This window comes from Sapajus apella, unplaced genomic scaffold (genome assembly GCF_009761245.1).
Source record: "Sapajus apella isolate SASKATOON/1434 unplaced genomic scaffold, GSC_monkey_1.0 scaffold35, whole genome shotgun sequence".
NCBI classification, from domain to species: domain Eukaryota; kingdom Metazoa; phylum Chordata; class Mammalia; order Primates; family Cebidae; genus Sapajus; species Sapajus apella.
In genome coordinates, this window is record NW_022436975.1 from 14,332,279 (window position 1) to 14,348,009 (window position 15,731).

A 15,731-nucleotide genomic window follows, 5' to 3' on the forward strand; every position below is an offset into this window, starting at 1 on the left:
TTTCCATCTTGATTTCATTGTAGACCCAACAGTCATTCAGGAGCTCGTTATTTAATTTCCATGTATTCGCATGGTTTTGAGGGCTCCTTTTGGCATTGATTTCCGATTTTATTCCACTGTTATCTGAGAGAGTACCTGCTATGATTTCAATTTTCTTAAATTTGTTGAGACTTGTTTTATGATCTGTCATATGGTCTATCTTGCAGAATGGTCTATGTGGTGATGAATCAAGTGTATATTCTGCAGTTGTTGGGTAGAATGTTCTACAAATATCTGTTAAATCCATTTGTTCTAGGCTATAGTTTAAATCCATCGTTTGTTGACTTTCTGTCTTGATGACCTGCCTAGTGCTTTCAGTAGAGTACTGTTCCCTCATTATTGTTGTGCTGCTGTCTATCTCATTTCTTAGGTCTAGTAGTAATTGTTTTATAAATTTGGGAGCTCCAGTGTTAGATGCATACAGATTTAAGACTGTGATGTTTCCTTGTTGAACTAGTCCTTTTGTCATTATATAATGCCCCTCTTTATCTTTTTTAATGACTGTTGCTTTAAAGTTTGTTTTGTCTAATAATAGCTATTTCTGCTTGCTTTTGTTGTCCATTTGCCTCAAATATCTTTTCCTACCCCTTTACCTTAAGTTTATGTGAGTCCTTATGTGTTAGGTAAGTCTCTTGATGACAACAGATACTTGGTTGGTGAATTCTTATCCACCCTGCCATTCTGTATCATTTAAGTGGAACGTTTAGGCCATTTATAGCCAACATTAGTATTGAGCTGTAAGATACTATTCTATTCATTTGCTATTTGTTGCCTGAATATTGTGGGTTTTTAAAATTGTATTGTTGTTTTATAGTTCCTGTGAGATTTATGCCTTAAGGTTCTATTTTGGTGTATTTTGAAGATTTGTTTTGAGATTTAGAGCTCCTTTTAGCAGTTCTTCTAGTGCTTGCTTGGTAGTAGTGAATTCTCTCAGCATTTGTTTTTCTGAAAAAGACTGTATCTTTCCTTCATTTATGAAGCTTAGTTTCACTGGATACAAAATTCTTGGCTGATAATTGTTTTATTTAAGAGGCTGAAGATAGGACCCCTATCCCTTCTATCTTGTAGAGTTTCTCTGAGAAATCTGCCATTAATCTGATAGGTTTTCCTTTGTATCTGGTACTTTCGTCTTACAGCTCTTAAGATTCTTTCCTTTGTCTTGACTTTAGATAACTAACTGTGTGCCTAGGTGATAATCTTTTTCTGATGAATTTCCCAGGTGTTCTTTGAGCTTCTTATATTTGAATGTCTATATCTCTAGTAAGGCCAGGGAGGATTTCCTTGATTATTCCCTCAAATATGTTTTCCAAATTTTTAGATTTCTCTTCTCCTTGGGAAAACCAATTATTCTTAGGTTTGATTGTTTGACATAATTCCAAACTTCTTAGAGTCTTTGTTCATTTTTTATGACTTTCTTTTCTTTGTCTTTGTTGGATTGGGTTAATTAAAAAACTTTGTCTTAGATCTCCAAAGTTCCTTCTTCTGCTTGTTTGATTCTACTGCTGAGACTTTCCAGTGCATTTTGCAATTCTCTAAGTGTATCCTTCATTTCCAGAAGTCATGACTTTTTAAAATATATGCTATCTATTTCACTGGTGATTTTTAAATTCGTATCCTGTATCTTTTTTATTTTTTATTTTTTTAAGTTTGACTTCACCTTTCTCTAGTGCCTCCTTGATTGGCTTAATAGTTGACCTTCTGATTTTTTTTCTGGCAATTCAAAAATTTTGTCTTGGTTTGGATCCATTGTTGATGAGCTAATGTGATCTTTTGGAGGTGTTAAAGAACCTTGTTTTGTCATATTACTAGAATTGTTTTTCTGGTTTCTTCTCATTTGGGGTGACTATGTCAGAGGGAAGATCTGGGCCTCAATGGCTGCTGTTCAGATTCTTTTGTCCCATTAGGTGCTCCCTTGACGTAGTGCTCTCTACCCTTTCCCCTAGGGATGCGTCTTCCTGGGAGCCAAATTGCAGTGATTGTTATTTCTCTAATGGATCTAGCTACCCAATGGAGCTACCAGGCACCGGGCTGGTACTGTGGAGTATCTGCAAAGAGTCCTGTGATGTGATTCATCATCAAGTCTCTCAGGCATGAATACCAGCACCTGTTAAAATGGAGGTAGCAGGGGAGTGAAATGGACTCTGTGAGGGTCCTTAATTGTATTTTTGTTAAGTGTGCTGGTTTTGTGTTGGTTGGCCTCTAGTCAGGAGGTGACACTTTCAAGAACTCACCAGCTGTAGTTACATAGGGAGGATCAGATAGGTGGTGGGTGGGGCCATATAGCTCCCAAGAGATTGTTTTTTGTCTTTGGCTATCAAGGTGGATAAAGAAAGATCCATAAGGTGGGGGCAGAATTAGGTGTGTCTTTGCTCAGACTCTCCTTGGGTGGGGCTTGCTGCAGCTGCTGTGGGTCATGGGGATGGGGTTCCTAGGCAAATAAAGTTGTGCTCCCGGGGGAGTACAGCTGCCTCTGCTGTGTCACACAGGTCACCAGGAAAGTGGGGAAAGCCAGCAGCCACAGGCCTCACCCAGCTCCCATGCAGCCCACAGCCCAAAAGGCTGGGCTCACTGCGACGGTTCCCCCCTAACAGCACCAAGTTTATTTCCAGGCAGATAATTGGCAGGCTGGGAACTTGACACAGGCTACAAGCCTCCAAACTAAGAAAGCAAGCCAGCTCAGAGTTCCTTGGCTGTCCCACGGAGCCTGCAGTAGCAACATCTCCTTCAGAGGGTCAGCGGATTCTCTTCGTTATACTGCTATGTTCCTGTGATAGTTCTTGGAGCAAAAGTTCATGATTTCGGTCTCCACAGTCTTCTTTGTTCATCTGAGTGGGAGCTGCAAGTTAATCCGGCCTCCTACCTGCCATTTTTCCCTTGGCTAATTTTTAATTTTTTTGTAGAGACAAGGTCTCGCTATGTTGCCCAGGCTGGTCTCAAATTACTGGGCTCAAGCAATTCTCCTGCCTTGGCCTTCCAAAGTACTGGGATCACAGGCTTGCCACCAGCACTGCCACCTCTAACCTCACCAAAAGAACATTTTTAGGTTTTCAATAAGGCTTTTGAAACAATTACAATTTCATGTATTCATTTTGTCTTTTAAGGAGAAACAGTAACAAATGAAGAGCAAAAGCCAACATGACAGACAACTTCTGCCAGGGCTTGCAAGAATCCCGCCTCTTGGTATACCTGTCCTTGTGGCACCCCCTCCCCATATGTGTGAGCTGGACTTGATGGCATGTTTCTGGTGAGTGAAACATGGCAAAGATGATGAAATTAAGTTTGGAAAGTGAGTGGCGTCTGTCTTGTTTGCATTCTCTTTGGCTCTTCTCATGTGCTTGCTCTGATGGAACAAACTGGAGAGGCCCATGTAGCATGGAACTGAAGATAAACTGCAGCCAACCACCATCAAAGAACTGAGACCCTTGGTCTAACAGTTCTTGAGGGACTAAATCCTGTCAACAGTTGCCTCAGTGAGCTTGAAAGCAAATCCTTCTCCAATAAAGCCTTAACATGAGAAATTAGCCCTTGATGACACCTTGATTGAAGCTTTTTGAGAGGCTCTGACACAGAGGACTCAGGTAGGCTAAGCCTCAATTCTTGATGCACAGAAACAATGGGAAAATAAATGTACATTGTATTAAGCTAAATTTTGTGGTAATTTGTTATGCAGAAATAGAGACCTAATACAGCATACTTTTATAACAGTATTAAGGGGCTTGGATAAAAATATTAATTAAAAGTCCATTTTGTGCTACATCTTTATCTTATTATATCATTATTATTCAGATCAACCCTGTTATTCCACTTGAAATTTTTAAGAAATATATTTAGGGGTACATGTGTAGATTTTTTTACATGCATATATCACATAGTGGTGAAGTCTTGTTAACTTTTGACTGGCATTTTAACTGACTTTAACAGAGTCAGCATAAGCAGTTATTTCGTCTTTAGATTTCCATTTAGGCTTGTGCCAGTTATAAATTTATTGCCTGTCAGTTCCAAATTCATATTTTAATACCTTCTCTGCTATAATGGACAGACTGCCTTTACACATTTCTTCCTGACAGTGAACATGATGTTAAGCTTTCTCATAAAGGATGGGGACAGAGACTCCAGGATTTTCCCGTTGTTTCTGCTGGCTGCACTAGGGGAGCGAACTTCAATGGTGGTCTGCCCTAGCCATAAGTCCAGAATGCATCGTCCCTGAGTTGCTGGTCCACAGTCCTAAGACAGGCAGAAAGCAACCCTGTATGGTTCAGGCAAGCTGTAGCTGATGGGCAGACACACAGGCCTGCAAAAGGAGTGAGTGAGCCTGCAGCCCTGGCCTAGCCTGATGGTCACAGACACTGCGCTATAGGCACCCTGCCCAAACGGAACCCCAATAGCTCCCTCTGCTTTTCTACTCCCCGCATCCCAGCTTTGTCTCCAAAAGCTCTCCTAACACAGTCACTGGGCCCTCCAGACCTCTTTCCTAAATTGGTGCCCTCACACTCCTTTTGCAGGCCTGTGTGCCTGCCCATCAGCTGCAGCTTGCCTGAACCACACAGGGTTGCTTCCTGCCTGCCTTAGGGCTGTGGACCAGCAAACTTCTCTGTCACCTGGTAGACTGCAACAACAACATCTCCAATGCGGACTAAACCTTGGGAAGGGGACCCGTTCAGTGTTTTTTTTTCCTTGAGGACTCTTCTTTGGCTCTAGAGTACTGTGTAGAATTTTCTTACTTATGAAAGTTACCCTTAAATCAGTGCTTTGTAACTCTATTAAGTTTTTTGAGGCTGCTCTGTAGTTTTTCAACACTGGCATATTGTGGCCCCTTTCTCCAATGATTCAAAGAAGCAGCAGGATAGAGAGACAAATACCTAGGGCAGAGAATCAGGAAGCTAAAGACCTTCGGTTTGGTAATCAATTTACTGTATAAGGTCAGGCAGGCCATTCATTTCTTCAGCATACAGGTATGGAGAATCTATTTTGCCCTTGCTGTTACACTAAATGCAAGAACTGCTACTATGAATAAGACAATCCCCATTTGCCTTCAAGGAACTCAGTACTTGGGAGAAGAGAGAGAAGACTGATATGAAAGAAACTATTAAAATATAACATGGGTATTTCAGTAACTGACATAGGTACAAAGATAGTCCAGAGGAGGAGAAGGAATCCAGTAATTGTTCCTGGAAAAGGGAGGAAGACTTTATAGAGGAGATGACATGGCTTGGCTCTGTGTCTCCACCCAAATCTCTTCTCAAATTGTAATTCCCACTTGTCAAAGGGGGGACCTGATGGTAGATAATTGGATCATGGGGGCAGTTTTTCCCATGCTATTCTACTAACAGTGAGTGAGTTCTCACAAGAGCTGATGATTTTGAGGTGTGGTACTTCCTTGCTCTTCCTTTCTCTCCTGCTGCCATGTAAGATGTGTCTTGCTTCCCCTTTCACCTTCTGCCATGATTTGTAAGTTTCCTGAAGCCTCCCCACCCATTTGGAACTGTGAGTCAATTAAACCTCTTTTCTTAATAAATTACCCAGTCTCAGGTACTCTTTATAGCAGTGTGAAAATGAACTAATACAGAGCATTGGAACTGGCAGTCTGGGGTACTCCTATAATAATAACCTGAAAGTATAGAAGCAACTTTGGAACTGGGTAACAGGCAGAGGTTGGAACAATTTGGAGGGCTCAGAAGACAGAAAGATGTGGAAAAGTTTTGATCTTCCTAGAGACTTGTTGAATGGTTTTGATCAGAATGCTTATAGTGATATGGACAATGAATTCCAGGCTGAGGTGATCTCAGATGGAGATGAGAAACATTGGAAAGTGGAGTAAAGGTCACTCATGCTATGCTTTAGCAAAGAGATTGGCAGCATTTTGCCCCTGCCCTAGAGATTTGTGGAACTTTAAACTTGAGACAGATGGTTCAGGGTATGTAGTGGAAGATATTTCTATGCAGCAAAGCATTTAAGACATGACCTGGTTTATTCTGAAAGTGTTCCATTATATGAATTCACAAAGAGATGGTTGGAAACTGGAACTTATGTTTAAAAGGGAGGCAGAACATAAAGGTTTGGGAAATTTGCAGCCTAACCATGTGGTAGAAAAGAAAAAAAAAGCAAAAAACATTTTCTAGGGAGGAATTGAAGCCTGCTGCAGAAATTCACATAAGTATCAAGGGGCTGAATGTTAATAGCCAAGACAATGGGGAAAATGTCTTGAGGCAATGTCAGAGAGCTTCATGGTAGCCCTTCCTATCATAGGCCTGGAGGCCTAGGAGGAAAAAATGATTTTGTGGGTGGGACCCAAGACCCTGCTACTTTGTGCAGCCTTGGCCCTCTGCATCCCAGCTGCTTCAGCTTCAGCTGTAGCTAATAGGGGCCAAGGTACAGCTCAGGCCATTGATTCAGAGAGTGCAGGCCCCAAGTCTTGGTGGCTTTCACATTGTGCTGATCTTGTGGGAGCACAGAAGTCAAGAACTGAGGTGTGGGAACCTCCACCTATATTTCAGAGGATTTATGGAAATGCCTAGATGTGTAGGCAGAAATTTGCTGTAGGGGTGGAGCCCTCATAGAGAACCTCTGCTAGGCAGTGCAGAAGGGAAATGTGGGGTTGGAGCCCCAACACAGAGTCCCCACTGGGGCACTGCCTAATGGAGCTGTGAGAAGAGGGCCACCACTCTCCAGATCCCAGAATGGTAGACACACTGACAACTTGCACCATGAGCCTGGAAAAGCTACAGGCACTCAATGCCAGCCTGTGAAAACAGCTTCAGGGACTGTATTTGCAGAGCCTCTGCAGAGCCTCAGGGGTGGAGCTGCTCAAGGCCTTGGGAACCCAGCTCTTGCATTGGTGAGCCCTGGATGTGACAAAAGGAGTCAAAGGAGAGCTTTTTTTTCCTTCCTTCCTTCCTTCCTTCCTTCCTTCCTTCCTTCCTTCCTTCCTTCCTTCCTTCCCTCTTCTTTCTTTCTTTCTCTCTCTGTTTCTTTCTCTCTCTCTTTCTTTCTTTTTTTCTTTCTTTCGAGTTGGAGTCTTACTCTGTCACCCAGGCTGGAGTGCAGTGGTGTGATCTCAGCTCACTTCAACCTCTGCCTCTTGGGTTCAAGAGATTCTACTCAATCTGTTGAATAGTTGGGATTACAGGTGTCTGACACCATGCCTGGCTAATTTTTGTATTTTCAGTAGAGATGAGTTTTTTTCCATGTTGGTCAGGCTGGTCTTGATCTCAGGTGACCCACCTGCCTAGGCCCCCCAAAGTGCTGGGATTACAGCTGTGAGCCATTTCACCCAGCCTAGGATATCATTTTACAGGTTTAAGATTTATTGACTGTCCTGCTGGGTTTTGAAGTTGCATGGGGCCTGTGGCCCCTTTGTTTTGGCCATTTTTTTTTCCATTTGGAACAGGAACATTTTCTTAGCTGCAAAATGAAAGTGCTGGACTAGAGACCTCTAGGTTAGAGTCTCTAAGTGCCTTAGCCTACAATGTTCTCAGGGATAAGACTCTAGAGCCTTATTTTAATGACCCATTAGCCTTTAATATTCTTTTCCTCATGAGATTTTATAAGTTTAGGAGGACAAAATATGTATGTTTCCCAAGAAAAGAGGATACGCAGTTGGGTTATGACTAATTTCTGGATGTCACTTGCTTATGAGTTCTGGGAGTTTGGGATGTTGATGATGGTGAGGTGTAGAATGTACACTGATGGGGAAAGACTAGGTGTCTTCCACTGGATAAATGCTTAAGAAAGATGAGGTTCATGGGGGTGGGTAGCTTTTGACCCGTCTTGCTGATGTTGAATCAATTTAATAACAGTGGCCTACTGTGAATATTGCTGAGTCGATGTATTAGTCTATTCTCACATTACTGTAAAGAAATGCCTGAGACTGGGCAATTTACAAGAAGAGATTTAATTGGCTTGCAGTTTTATAGGCTGTACAGGAAGCATAGTAGTGTCTGTTTCTGAGGAGGCCTCAGGAAGCTTCCAATCATAGTAGAAGGAGAAGGGGGAGCAGGTATGTCACATGGTGAAAGCAGGAACAAGAAGAACAAGAGGGGAGGTGTCACATAGTTCCTTCTTTTTTTCTTTTTTGAGATGGAGTTTTGCTGTGTTGCCCAGGCTGGAGTGCAGTAGCATGATCTCGGCTCACTGCAACCTCCCCGTCCTGGGTTCAAGCAGTTCTCCTGCCTCAGTCTTCTGAGTAGCTGGAATTACAGACACCCACCATCACGCCCAGCTAATTTCTGTATTTTTAGTAGAGAGGAGGTTTCACCATGATGGCCAGGCTGGTCTTGAACTCCTGACCTCTGGTGATCTGCACATCTCAGCCTCCCAAAGTGCTAGGATTACATATGTGAGCCGCTGTGCCCAGTCAGAGCCACCACGTTCAGCCACACACGCTTTTAAATGACCAGATCTCACAAGAACACATTCACTATCATCAGGACAGTTCTAAGAGGGATGGTGCTAAACCATTCATGAAAAATCTGCCCTTATGATCCAATTACCTCCCACCAGGCCCCACCTCCAACATTGGGGATTACATTTCAATATGAGATTTGGGCAGGGACACACTTCCACATTTTATGACCTGGTGACTTGAAGCCAGATAGCTGTGGTTGTGACAGTTTGTTACATGTTAAGCCATCCCTGTGGCCAATTGACTTAACAAGAGACTCATGGCAGTGGAACAGAAAAAGCCCAGATTTTGAACTTATCTATGACTGCAAATCCCTGTTCTCCCATTTGACACTGGTCATATTCTTCGCATCACCCCATGCCTCAGTCTTTTCATCTTAAAATAGAGAAATAAATACCTGTTTCATAAAATTGCAACTTAATTGAAATTACATATTGAGAATACCTTTTATAGAGTAGGGACTCAACAAAAAATAAGTTGAGATTATTATTAATCAAGGTATTTCAAGGTCAGTCCTCCGTTTCTAAAGGAGGAGGGAGGCAGGTTGAATGAATGACTAGATGAAGGTTGATGTAAAATTTTAAAGGATATAGGTTATTTGGCTGATACTAAACTGAATTCAACTTTTATATTAATTTTGCTCTACAGACTTGCTGCTGTATTAAAACGTCTTTCCACAGTATTCTTACTTCTCATCCATTGTTCTCTAAATCTTTAACGTTGTCATTCTTAATTCCCTGCTGACATCTTATGCTAACCCATAGCCTCAGAGTATGTCCATTGTAATTACTTTCCTAAGATATTTGGTGACAAATTTGATTTCATTATAAATTGTTGAATGGTTGCTGAAACCAATTCTATTGACCTTGATCTTTTGAGAAATTGATATCAGAAATTGATATCCTTCTTTTTTTTTTGCTTGTCTTCATGGTGTTCTAACAATTACTGAGATTTATTAAGGTGCTTTAAAAATTGTTCCTTCTATGTTGGAAACATAACATCGAGTCTTTTGTAACTTCAAAGATATGGAAGCTTTTGTTGTTGTTTTACAAAAGTCAGCTTTTTTGAAATTGAACAACTTTACTTTTAGGAGAAACTTTTCCCTTAACAGATTATCTAGGATTTCGTATACGCTATAAAATGCTTAGAAAATCAGTTGGTAGACATATCAGCTTAAAAGGTTTTCAAGCACATAGGAATGTTCTGAGTTGTGTGCTTGATAATCAACATTGGCAATGGGTTATTTCTAAAAGAGGGAAAAGAACAAGGAAAGGAAAAAGAAAAGAAAAATTACAAAACTAAAAATGTCCTCATATTTTGAACTAAAGTTGTTTAAGTGTTTGATATTATTATATACATATAAGTGTGTGTGTGTGTGTGTGTGTGTGTGTGTGTGTGTGTATTGTAGGGACGGAGTCTCACTTTGCCTAGGCTGAATTTAAAGCCCTAGGTTCAAGTGACCCTCCCATCTTAGTCTCCCAAGTAGCTGGGACTGCAGGCAAATGCTACCATGCCTAGCTCTCTGATATATCAGAGAAAGCAATTAATGTTGAATCTTAAGTGACTAGCAAATGAAGTAGTCAGCTGATGTGATGTGAGTCTGAAAAGGCTGATTACCAAAGCCACTGTCAATTTCTCTCTTTCTCTGTCTCTCCCTGTCACCCTTTCCACCTCCATCTTTTTATTTCTTTTCTCTTTTTAAATTTTTTACATTTATTTAAACTTTTTCTTTATATATATGCACACATACACACAAACACATGTCCATTTACATAAATGCTTAAATGGGATGGTATCATAAATTTTTTAGGGCTATAATTTCTTTATCTTTGTTTGCCTCTTTTTGCCACTCTCCTTTCCTCTTCTCCAAATCTAACAGGCCTTACCTCTTATGAATCTGTTTTTCTTCGTGCTCTATAATTACAAATAAGCTATATACATATATATATATGCACACACACATGCACACATACACACACATATATATAGACACACAGTCATATATGCACAACTATGCCAATAGAGGCAATTTTGCAGTTGTTTTAAAAAATGAGATTGTTATTTCTACTCCTCTCCATTTTCTTTTTCTCAAAGAAACTTCAACAAAATCTCTCCAAGTATCTAGTAAAATTCAAACTCATTTTAAGAGATGCATACTTCATGATGTAAATTAATCTTAATATATATTTCAAAATAGTTAGAGAATAATTTGAGTGATTCTAGCATAAAGAAGAGACAAAAATTTAAGTGAGATATCCCAAGTACACTGATTTAAACTTTACAAATTAGATGAATGTATTAAATTATCAGATGTACTCCAAAACTATGTACATTTCTTATGCATCAGTAAAAATGGTTTAAAAGGGAAAATTAGCATATCTCTTTGCTACATATGTACTTAGGTCTATTTATTTTTGAGTGATGTAGTTTATTTCACTGATTTATTATTTTTAATCTATTTTCATGTGAACACAATAGCAACTGTATTACAGTGACTTTATAGTCTATCCCTCATTGTCATTAGAGATTTTAAAATACTTTTTTTGGGCTATTCTGGATATTTACTCTTTCACATGAAGCTTAAGATAGCTGTATTGAGATAAAAGATTCTTTTGGGATACTAATTAGAATTGCATTGATTTACATATTACTTTTGGGAAAAATGACACTTTTGTTATTAACTTCCCATTCAACAATGATACAACTTTGCGTTTGTTCCAATTTTGCTTTATGTCTTCTAACAAGATTTACACTGTTCTTCATTTATGTGCTGTGTTTGTATTGTTACTATGCTATAGTTCTTACCATTTCTGTGAAATGAATAGTCTTCCATTTGCATTTGTAACTGTTTATTATTACCACAGAGAAAAGCTATTGATAATACATTGTATCCAACAGGTATGATAACTTCAGTGAGCATATGAACATATTGACTATTCATTCAACAACTATGAAGCACTTTTTTAAGAACTAGGGATATAGCAGTTGGCAAAACATGCAACCCCCCTGTCCTAGATCAGAGGGGAAAATATGGTTTCAGTCATTGCGAATGAGAAACATGATTGGCTAAAGGAACAAACTCAGAATATTTATTTGACTTCATGGTGTCCTGGAGGACATGACAAAATGATAGTGAACCAAGGTGCTGATTCTCCTTCACTTTTCGGAATTCTCTGTGCCACCTTCAGAGGTTTCTGCAATGTCCCCTCAGTGCCCCTCTATTTCTCCACTATATCTTTTCTTTGATGCATCACATGCTCTCAGAGTTTATGTGCTCTGAGACAAAGCTTTTAATTTACAAAGTTAGGACACATAAAAAATCCCTGTATTGCCATTTTGAACCCAAGAAGAAATATAACAGACAACAGCACTGTTATTTATCCAAGCTTTCTAGAAAGCAATTATTTAATTACTATGTCAATGTTAGCTCCTTTATCTACATATCTACAGACTTCTCATGGATTTTCAATATAAAGCAGCGTTGAGTGCGTTGTTAAAATCTAAATAGGTTATCATTAGCCTGGTGTTCCTGTGTACTCATTCAGTTCTGTCAAAAGACGTGATGTGATCTGATGTGGTTCAGGCTCTTATAAATGTGTACTAATAATTTGACATCATGTCCCTTTCTCCAAGATAGACAAAATTAATTTCTTCATTGCATTTTCAAATAATTTTGAGATATCAAGATACAAGTCATCTTAGGGATTAACAATGGTCTCTGTCTCTTCTGGAATTTGACTCACATTATTTTCTGTGGCTCTGGAATAGTTCTTTTGATGACGATAATCAATCATAGGTATCTTTTTCAATAATTTGCTGCCTCATAATCCTGATAAGATTGTTAATCTTTATTATTGCCTGTCTAGACTCTCATATCTGGGGGTTGATTATGACAAACCCGAACTGTACATTAATTTCTCTCTAGTTTGTTTTCAAGCTTAATAACTCAAATTTAGAAACCAATTTCTGTTTATATGCCCCTAGAACAAGACTGTTACACTGAATTGTTTCAGAGGCTCCATGTACATAGTAACTGGTGATTAATAAAGGATGCTTTAAGTGATTCAGCTATTCAACTTTTGTGGGGCTAAATATAGATAAGGGATGAATTATGTGGTAGATGAAGGTACTGAGTACCTGATAATCATGTTTATCGTGAGTAGGAAACACTCAGGCATTACAATCATGCCAGTTGGTACACCCTGATCTTATCCTTCTTCATATTGCACAAAACCACGTACCCTCTCTGTATTATAACTATAATATGATGTTTTATCATACTTTTCTTGTTGCTGTTGGACTCTCCCAGCCTGCCTTGTTTTCCTTAAACATAGACATTGCCTTGATTTATTACTGACCAATCTTTATTATCTAGCACAGTAGTCAACACAAGCATACATGCAGCACTTAATGAATGTTATTAACTTGCGGATTTGGGGGCTCAAGTCTTGCCGGGCTGTTCTGGGTGGGTTCTGTGGTCACCTGGACTGTGTCATGTCAGTAAGATTAAACTTCTCATGCTCTTTTCCTGCTGAAAAATATCCTAATACAGACCAGTTTAAGGGTAAGCATCTGAGTCAAGTCCTTTGGGAAACCAGAGTGTATGAAACAGTTTCTGAGGAGTCAATGTTAGTTCCTGGGTGGCAAATTACCTCTCATAGGGTTTAGCAGGGGGTAGCCACTGACTGTCTAGATAACACCTGCTTCTAGTTTGGAATGCCCAGAAAGGTAGAGAATTATCAGAATTAGAAAATACCTCTAAATTATGCCACTGTCTCTACTTTGCCGTTTAAATCAGTTATTTAAAGCAGGACTGCCCAATCCTCTGGTTGTGGACGAGTACCAGTCTGTGGCCTGTTAGGAACTGGGCTGCCCAGCAGGAGGCGAGTGGCAGCCCAGCAAACATTACCACCTGAGCTCCACCTCTTGTCAGATCAGCAGCAGCATTAGATTCTCACAGGAGCCTGAACCCTATTGTGAACTAGGTTGTGTGCCCCTTATGAGAGAACCTAACTAATGCTTGAGTATTGAGAAGGAGCAGTTTCATACCAAAACCTCCCCCACTCCCTGTGAAAAAATTGCCTTCCACAAAACAGGGCTCTGGTGCCAAAAAAGGATGGGGACGGCTGATTTAAAGGCATAGATTTAATTCAGTGACTATTTCCCATTCTCCCTATGTTTGAGTATAAATTTCTTACAGTCTTGGCTATTTTGAAAATACCAAGAAATATTACTACAGATCAAATGTGTCCCCTAAAGTTCTTTAATCCTGAATGTGACGGTGTTGAGAGATGGGGCCTAGTACAAGGTGATTAGGTCATGAGGGCTCATGAATAGATGGATGTCATCATGAGGGTGGCTTTGTTGTAAAAGTGAGTTCAGCCATGTCTTGCGTCTGCTCTCTTGTGCTCTATTGCCCTCCATCCTTCTGCCACGGAAAGAAGGCCCTCACCAGAGGTGGCCCCTCTACCTTCGACTTTCCAGCCTCCAGAACTATAAAAAATAACTTTCTTTTCTTTATAAATTACTCCGTCTGTGGAATTCTGTTACAGTAACCCAAAATGGACTAAGACAAATATTTTGCCTTTAAAGAGACAGTACTCATGGTTAGAGTAGTTACAAACTCTTCATAAATGTTTGCATGGGAAAGGTAGAAAGAAGATGATTGATTTGCACTTTTGGTACAAGTTGACTGAAAATTCAGGGTTAGGGAAAAGATACCAACTGTACAGTGTCCTTGCATCTAATCTATTTTGCTGTTTAGGAAAGAAATGCTGGTAATTCCTATTAATAATAGCAATTACCAGCATTTCTATGCTTACTAAGTGTCAGACTCTTTATATACATGCACAGTTAAACCTTAGAACAAATTTGAGAGGTCAGTGTAATTATTCCCATTTTCCAGATGAGGAGAGGAAGTACAGAGCAATTAGGTAACCTGCCAAAAGTCACTTAGCTAATAAGTAGTAAGGCCTAATGTACCTTGGACCCATGGCCACAAGAGTAAAATCCACACTGTTAAACTCTATGGTGTACTAACAAAATACATAAAGTGTGATTAGCAGAGATAATTCCTCCTTGTTTGGGGGTCGTATTCACCAGGCAGGGACCTCGTTCTATGTGTAATTAATAACTCACTATAGAATATATCCAAGTAAAGAATTTCTTTAGATATAAATACTAATATAAACATACATTTTTTGCAGGTAATTATTTTAATTATGTACTTGCATTTTCTTTATGGCAATACATTTAAATTTGCAACAGTATGCACATATCGATAGAGTTTACATTGTTATTTTCCAGAAAAATCATTATAATTAAAAAAAATAGTAGTAGAGAACTACATTTGGCCACCAGATGGCAGCAATGTAGGATTTTGAAAGACTTTCAATTAGAATTACTTTTCCAGAGACCAGATACTTAAATTTCATTAATTCAGCTTGTGCTGTACTAAAATATACATTTACATTATCTTGAAAGAAAAGGTGCATTTCATTTTGACAAAGAGAAAATGAGTTTGAGCTCTGCATTATTGGAAACCTGAATTCAAGAGGCTTTAATATATAGACATATTTATAATAATTAAGATAATACATTTCTTTTTAAAGAATCTAGCGCATTAGTGATAGCACACAGGTGCAATTTCACATACACATGTTTCTTATTCTGTAGCAGGACAGACAAAAACCCGTGTGTGGTTGTACTTGGTTAGCAGTAATGTTGAGTCAGACCATGCCAACAGTACATTTTAATAACACAGAGTCTGATTTAGATTGTTCTCTCTCAGCTAGCCTGAATTCGTGTTTATTTTACTGTATGTCTCAACACAACACCAAATTCAAATATGGTTATAGTGAAAGTAGTAATAATAATAATGATGATAACAACCATATCACATTAAAAGAGTTCTAAATAGTTGACCATGCATTGCCCTATACATTATCTTATTTTACATTAAAAGCTAGTAGCCTAATTTATATATAAATTAGAAACATCTCAGATAATTAGTCCAGGAAGTACTTCTCTAATTCTTACTTTCCTGGGCAATTGTTTGGGGACAATGCTGTTGTATTTAATTAAGAAATTGCTGATTCATGAAAGACAGCATTTTATTACCACTAAACTCACTGGACAATCTCAAAGATGAGAGTTGGGGATTCTTATCTCATGGGGACTCCTGAACCCCGTAGCTGTCCAGTGATGAGATAGAATGGTCTTGGATCAAGATCCATATGGCCTGTTTTTTATCCTAATGTTGTCACTGATGTCACAGTTGTTGGACTGTAAT